Source organism: Cyprinodon variegatus, unplaced genomic scaffold (assembly GCF_000732505.1).
Source record: "Cyprinodon variegatus isolate N-32 unplaced genomic scaffold, C_variegatus-1.0 Scaffold287, whole genome shotgun sequence".
In the NCBI taxonomy this organism is placed as follows: domain Eukaryota; kingdom Metazoa; phylum Chordata; class Actinopteri; order Cyprinodontiformes; family Cyprinodontidae; genus Cyprinodon; species Cyprinodon variegatus.
In genome coordinates this window covers 571720-579590 of record NW_015150740.1, presented here as the reverse complement: position 1 = coordinate 579590, position 7871 = coordinate 571720, and positions in this window count along the sequence as shown.

Sequence of the window (7871 nt, the reverse complement as noted above, 5' to 3'; positions counted from 1 at the left end):
TTGATCTGTCACATAAAACTTTGATTAATATTAGATTTGGTTGAAACAACATGTCGTCTTTTTTTTTTTTTGGCAAAGCGCTGTTTCTTTGATTTACCCCTTTACCATTTTTATACCCATGTCTTGATATTTTTCTCCACCAACCATGATTTTCTACATCTGAGCAAAACATTTTATACATTTCTCTTTGCCGTTTAACACAATATCACTTTAGGTGTAAAGGGAACAACTGATACCAGACTTGGGGAAAAGGTCAGCCGGTTTTCTCCCTCTTTGGATGAACTCCTATACCTTAGCTTAAACTTAGAAACTCATGAATATCAGCAAAAATATTTTAAGATATTTTCAAAATATGGTAGTATTCCTTAAGTGGTTCTGTTTTCAGTAAGTTTCCTGAAGATCTCTATGTTCTTCTGTGAAAGAGACAGAAAGTACAAAACAGGAAGGAAAAAAAGATTTTAAGAAGAAAGATATAGATATAGAAACAACTTTTTGCTAAATTCACAGCATTCCTTTTTTCCCCCTCTGGATTGATAATTTGATAAACTTTTGTAACACAAAACCATACAAACAGAAATAGTCATTTACAACCAGAGTTATGTCTCTGTTGATCCTGCAATAAAAAAGTTTTTACAGAGTTCTAATGATATAATTAAATTTTATTTTATTTTCTAACTAGCTTCTTTTTTTTTTCTTTTTTTATTTAACATAGTACATATTATTTGATCAGATTAAACCAATCAACCAGAGTAAGTAGCCTTGAAGGTCCAGTGGATTCTATTTGAAGTTCAGAACCAGTGACAAATCTAGAAAATTTTAAATGGAGGAGAAAAGGAGGAAAAAAATATCTAGGAAGAGTGGCAATAGTGAGCCTTAAATTGAAATAGCGGTTGGCTATCTCAAGTGGTAAGTGGTTTCGTATCCCAGCTAGGGAGAATGAGCTGTCAGTGTGGGTCCTTAAGCAAGACCCGTCACGCTAATGCCTGCTTTTGGGATGACGGCCTAGTGGTCAGGGAATTGTGCTTGGGAATCCAGAGGATCTGAGTTCAAGCCCCACTCCTGAAGACTGCAACTTGGCAAAGACCCTTAACCCCCACACTTCTCCCCGGGCGCTGCACAATGGCAGCCCACTGCTCCCAAAAGGGATGGGTTAGATGCAGAGAGTTAATTTCATTGCTCTGTACTTGTGACGGTGTAATGACAATAATATGCTAGAAAAAAGAAAAACAAAAAAAGAAAAAAAAGAAGTAAATCTCTCATAAGTAAATTAATTTCTTAATATCCATTTAATGCTGCAAAGTGAAACAATTTGGACAAATTTAATGGGTACAAGCAGATAGCATGACACATCAGGCTTGTAAATGCCAATAATGTTGCAAATGAAACACTGTTGGACAAAGCTTTTTAATAATAGCTCTGCTCCTACAATTTGAGACTTTCACTTTCCTGCCACATCCTTGTTTGATTTGTAACAGTAAACATTACCACTTTGTGTCACCTTTCCATGTCTTGACTGCAGTATTTAGGAGTTTTACTATAGGTCCTATTTCTTGGCTTCAACAGATTTCATTTTAAAATCTGTCTTTAAACACTATTATTCTCAAAAATGTTGACAAAATCATTGCTTTATTCTTTCATATTTAGAAATAATTTTGGCTGCTGCTCATTAGACCCTTCCAGATGTTTCCATCCCATCTTTACCCTCCCCTTTCATCTGTCTGCACCTGCTCTATAGCACACCTTATATGACCAGCAGGGCCATGAGCATTTTTATCTCTGCAAGCTTGAGACTGTAAATAAACCAAGATGGGAATGCTGCTGCTGTCCAATTTTCCTATTTGGGCCAATCAGTGATAATAACACTGAAGGGTTACAATACTTCTGAGTTAATACGTCTCCCTCTCTTTCTCTTCCTCTGTCACACACACAAGCTCCTGTCCTGCTAATTGTTGGCTATTAGTCTGCAAGTCTGGGATTACATGTCTTATTAAATACAGAATTTCAAATGAGCTTCGTTAAACAAGAAAGTACTCCCAGTTTAATGAAGCTAATTTATATGGAAATTGCACATAATACTGACGATTCAGTGGGACATTTATCCTCGTTGGACAGAGGGGGGTGAACAGAGAAAGCTTCATTCACTCCCTGCTTTTTCAACTTTTTCCATTTCCTTTCTCTGCTTTTTTGCAACCACCTCAAGAGGACACAATTCCTGTATGTTTGGGTTTAGGATGCAGCAATCAGTGAGCGCCTGTGCAGTGATGGAGAGCATGTTAGTGAACTCCTGTCCTTGTGCTAACCCTGAAGAGCTCCGGCCTGCCTCTCTGCTTCCCTCTGATCCATCAAGCTGTCTGATCGGTTGGAGAAAAGCCATTAGTCTGAAACAACACCATGCGAGGACTGGGAGCTGCAGGTGTCTCTTGTCTGAGCTGTGATTCTTCTTAAGCCCTTATAGATGTCAAATTTACAACGCTCCAGCTGTCAGGACACAGGAGATCTCTGATGTTTGATTATATCCAGATTAAGATATTTTATTTTCAGGGAAATTTTGCTGCTTGTTCGTCTGTGCTGCTTTTTTAAATGTTATGCAACATTTATTTTCATGAAATTAAATTTCTGTCTCCCAATGAGTGGTGATTTATTAATGCAGGGTTTTTTTTTTTGCAGCTATGCCCTCAGACTACCACTGTCCCTCAGGCAAACAGCTCACTGTTGCCACCTGATGGTAGCTAGGTAAACATCTCCAGTTTTCCTTCCAAATCATCCCACACTGGAAAAATTATCTAGAAATAAGTAGACATCTCTTACATTAAGTGTATTTACCCTTAATTTGAGTAGGTAAATGAAATATTTTGCCCATGGAATGAATATTTTCACTCTTAAAATAAGATAATTAGAAAAGATGCACTTGACATAAGACAAACCAATTGTGTTTTCTTATTTTAAGTGTAGATTGTCTTGTTCCAAAATGTCTCTTTTACCTCCTCAATCCAAGAGCAAACGCACTTATTTTAAGAAAAAAATGACGTATCTAGATTTCGATTTTTCCCAGTGCACAGACCAAGGATATATCGACACAGGCTGTAAATGAAACAAGGATAATATTGCTACATTGGTATATTTCAGAAATTCATATCTGCAAATATTTGATATAATACCAATAAGACCAAACTGAAAATCAAATCAAAACTGAAAATGTTGCTTCTCTAAAATATTAAATGTTGTTTAAAATAAAAAAAACAAGTTGAAATATGAATAATATGGCATACAATGAAATGGAAAAGACTGGTAAATTGACAGTTGAAACAAAACAGGGTAAGGCACAAGAAGTTGGGAGCCAAACTAAGAGCACTTCCCAGAGGAAAGCATATCAATAGAAAACAGCAGGGATAACCACAGCAAACAGTAACAAAAAAAAAAAAAGATTAGTCTTGGCTGTTTATGTGGAACAAATAAAAAAAAACCAATCACAATTAAACATAACAAATGGGTAAAAATGCTAAAAATATATATAATATAATAGGTCGATCAGCTTGGAAACAGTGGATATCACTTCATTTCAAGTGGTTAAAGGTTTATAAAATTCATCTCAAGTTTCCAGCGTTTTTTACATTTCTGCTGCCCTTCTGAGCTGAAGTTTCAAGAAAAAAACAAAAAAAAAACAAACACTCTTTCAGGCAAACTAATCAACAGATTAGACCCTACAGCTAACAATACAAGCTGTACCACCTTCAAATCAACCTGGGTCTGCATGTCAGCAGAGGGATCACATTCATGTGCTGATGCTACACGTCACACAAAAGCCTTACAAGAGCTGATTAATTTTAACAGATTTTCTTAAAATATGCTTGCTTTAATTGGTCTTATGCAATATTTCCATATTCTGTTAAAATAAATGTATTTTTTCTATAGGCCATAAGCCAAAATCATAGAAATCAACAGGAATAAAACACTTAAAAAAAAAAACAATTGGTGAAACACATTTGTATAAACCCTTTACTTTTTAAACCAAATAATAAAAACAAATGAACCTTTCAACCTTTTTATAACGAATTAAGATGTACCTCTAAATATCAGCAGGCTTAACATTGAATGTTTCGAGAGAATCTCCTGCATAAAGTGTGCTTTCATCAAAGGTCCACTGTTGTTCACAGCCATGGCTATTTTTCACTCACTTTGAGGTTATAGTGGTTTGGCGGTTCTCCACCAAGTTTCCATGGAGACCAATGAAGCGTTCTGACTAAAAATCATGCTAAAAGCATGTGTTCAAGTTTTAGATAGTGAACAAAAGCTTTATTCAAAACATGAAACAGAGTGACAAAGAAAAATGGACAAGCAACAATTTGCATAAATATATTTATATATCCATATATACTTTCAGAGATCAGAAGGGACAGATTTTAAAGGAAAATATACAAAAACAGTATAGAAGCTGCAAAATAATACAAACCAGAGACAATTAGGTATGGTTCAGAAAACACATCCAATACTTAAGGGCTGTTGCCACCTAGAGGCTCCTCATACATCCGTTTCATTGCTTCTCTTTAGTTCAGATTCCAGTATGGAGAACAAAAAAAAAAAATCAGTTTAATTTGTGTTTTACTTGATAAGGTGAGCAGCTTAATGGTGCATAATCCATATTATTAAAAAAAAAAAAAAAAAAAAAAGCAAAAAAGCAACAGGACTTAAAAGAGCATTATTTTGTTAGATTATTATTGGATGTTTTGTGTCAAAGTGAGGAAGGTAGTTTTACAATTTTCACATGTGGGAAAAAAAAAAATCCCCATATAGATCTGCAGATCCAAACCAACAAACAAAAACTCATAGCATCATTGTGACTATAACAGAAAACGTAGCTGTGAAAGCTGCAAGTTACATCTGCAGCTGAGTGTTTTACAACAGAGAACCACTTGCTCTATTAAGGCAATGATTTTACATAAACCAATAGGCTAGATAAGGTTTACACCCATACCACAATGTGTTTACATTTAACAATTCAGCAAGCTTCATTCTACTACGGTATTTCAAAATAAAATAAAAAAATCCCAAACAAGTCATAACATTGATGCAAAAACAAATATTCAAACATGTATACTGAACAACAGTCAATTTGAACAGTTCCCCTCCCCTTATAAAAATAGCTTAAAAATCTGACAGTTTATTGAGTACAGTGAACATTTCTATTTTTTCTTCTTCATATTTTGCATCTAAAACAGTTTAATAACAGGCTGGTACTTTACTCCACTGCTCTTCCTTTCCTCCTTCAGCAATGCCACTCAAGTACCACTTAAAATACTCTTGAAGGAGCCCCAAAAACACTCCAACTGCTAAAGCTTGCCTACTTATATTGTTCCTCCTGTTTTTCAGGTGTATAAAGATTTTAAAAATCACAGCTTTAAAACTGCAAAACTCAATGTTATTCATGTTGCTTTGATTTGAAGTTGTTTTATTAAGATGCCAGAAAACATTTGGTGTTGCTGGAGTTTTAGGTAACTGTTTTTAGCATATCTTAAAATATTATACATATAACTAATACCATTTGCTGTTATTCTTTATTGACAGTAATAGTGTGACAAACTACCGGTACCCCTTCAAAATTACACGTCTGGCTTAACAAAAATTACAGATTCAGCTAATAATAATGACTGAGCACAAACTGGCATAGATTTTTTGAGCTGATAAGTGATGATATTAAAATTGGGGTTTAAAATGCACAGTTTATAACTACAGAGTATACTAATAGATTAGGTTTGTTTGAATAAATTTCATTTGAACTTCCATGTTACCTTGCATCTGATGGGACACCCATAAAAATAATTGTAAAATATATAATTTGTAGGTAGTAGTGATAAATGTTGGTTTAATAAAAAGTTTAGTAAAGAAAATACTCCATCAATCTCAACTCAGCCATAGTGTCTAGTCTGTTAACATACATACTGATTGCTCAGAGTTTATGGGTAGGGACATCTGTTTACAGTGGGTTTGTTTTAGAAACTGCATCTGCTATTGTTAGTATGGGCAATGCCAAGATCATTGAAAAGGTGAGGCAGGGAGACAGGAGCATGTCCCAAGTGGCAGGGCAGGGACATTAAATACAGAAGCATTTAATATCGCACCAACCCAAAAATCACATAACACCACAGTTTAGTGTTTCGTTGTTTTTTTTCCCCCCAACACACAGAAGCATTGGGAACCTTAGACAGGTCATACCAGAAAGGGTAAAACAAAAACAGTAATACAGGTGGTGAAAAAACCTAACAACAGGCAAGAGTCATTGAACAGATTGTCGCTTTTCCATGCTCTGCACACAGGCATCTTTTTTTTTTTGAACAAGACAAGCAATAAACCATCATTCCCAGTTATAATTTACGAGCTAGACAACACTCTACACGCACGAGAACAAGTGCACACGCGTACAAAACACAGTTCCTCAAAACACACCTCCCATTAAACCATGGGATGCAAGCTATGGTGTGAGTGACAAATAGCTTGTCCCCTGATACCTAAGGGTTACAAAAACACAAACAAAAGGAGTGTTATAAACCCTCCACATTTTTAAGGACACTTGAAGAAAGATTGTTTTGTTTGGACTGAGTAAATGCGGTTGCTATATACCACTGTGTTTGCTGGTTATAGCTCTGAATAGCATACAAAATAATAATCTGCTGTTTATGACAAAAATAAACAACCAAAACATCTTGCAGCAGTTTTTAAAAAAGGCCACTTAATGCTTGTGTGTTCGTCTAAGTCTTGTGTAAGAGATGCAAACCCAACAGTTGGAACTAGCCGTAAAAGACTTAGCTTCAAACCATAATCCATTGCCAAGACCGAAATCATTCCTCAGCAAACATCATGCCAAAATGAAGATTTCACCATATACAAACAGTACAGCATCACACCTTAGCTTACATTTGGCGGGTCTCCCATCCTGGACAAGACCCCAATCCAGGTTTGAATACCAGAATAGCGACAGAGATATATTAAAGTGCCTCAATCCGACATGCATAATGTTGGATTTCAATGGCAGAGGCTCTCATATAATGGCAGTAACTGTGCTAAGATTTCAGCACAGATTTTGCTGTTCACAAATATTTGCCTCTGGTGTTTCAAGTCCTTCTTTTTCTTGGAAAACAGCATAATGTCTAAGAACAAGGCCAAAACTTAAAAGACACCCTGCACTTCACACTTTCATATTCCCCTGAAGTCAGATATTGGCTTTGTAAAGAATTATTAACTTATTCCTTGTCAAATTACTGAAAAGGTACTCACTTTTTAAACCCCATGAGCGATCGTCATTTTAATACAAAAAGGACACTTCAAAGAGCTAAACCCATCCTGTTAAAGCATGACAACCAGCAGTGCCCAACCAACCTCTCACTGGCAGCAAAACCAAAGTAACAATGAACACTTGTAGATTACATTAACACTAAAGATTTTCAGAGTAGAGGTGATGAACGTTTTCATTTAAAATAAAACATTAATGTAATAGTTTCTTAGAGCGTTTAACAGTTCTTTTTTTCCAAGAAAAAGCAGCAAATCAATATTTTCTTATTTATTTTTTTTTTTTAAGAGCAAACTGTTCTATGGACTCTAAGAGGACATAAAAATGTTATTGGAACCTCCCTATACAGTGAAGCCATAAGAACTATTATAATCTTCCATTTTTGCTTGCATTTGCACTGCCATAGAAATGCTGTGATTGCATAGCAGTTACCAGATGATCATTGTTACAATATCAGTTAAGCTCACAACATTCACCAAAATGAAGCAACAAATGCTGTAAAGACTTGGGTTTTTGGACACATGTTTAGTCAATTTTAGCAGAGTTGGAAATGCGATCTGGTTTAGAGATTCTACAGCTTCTCTAGTTT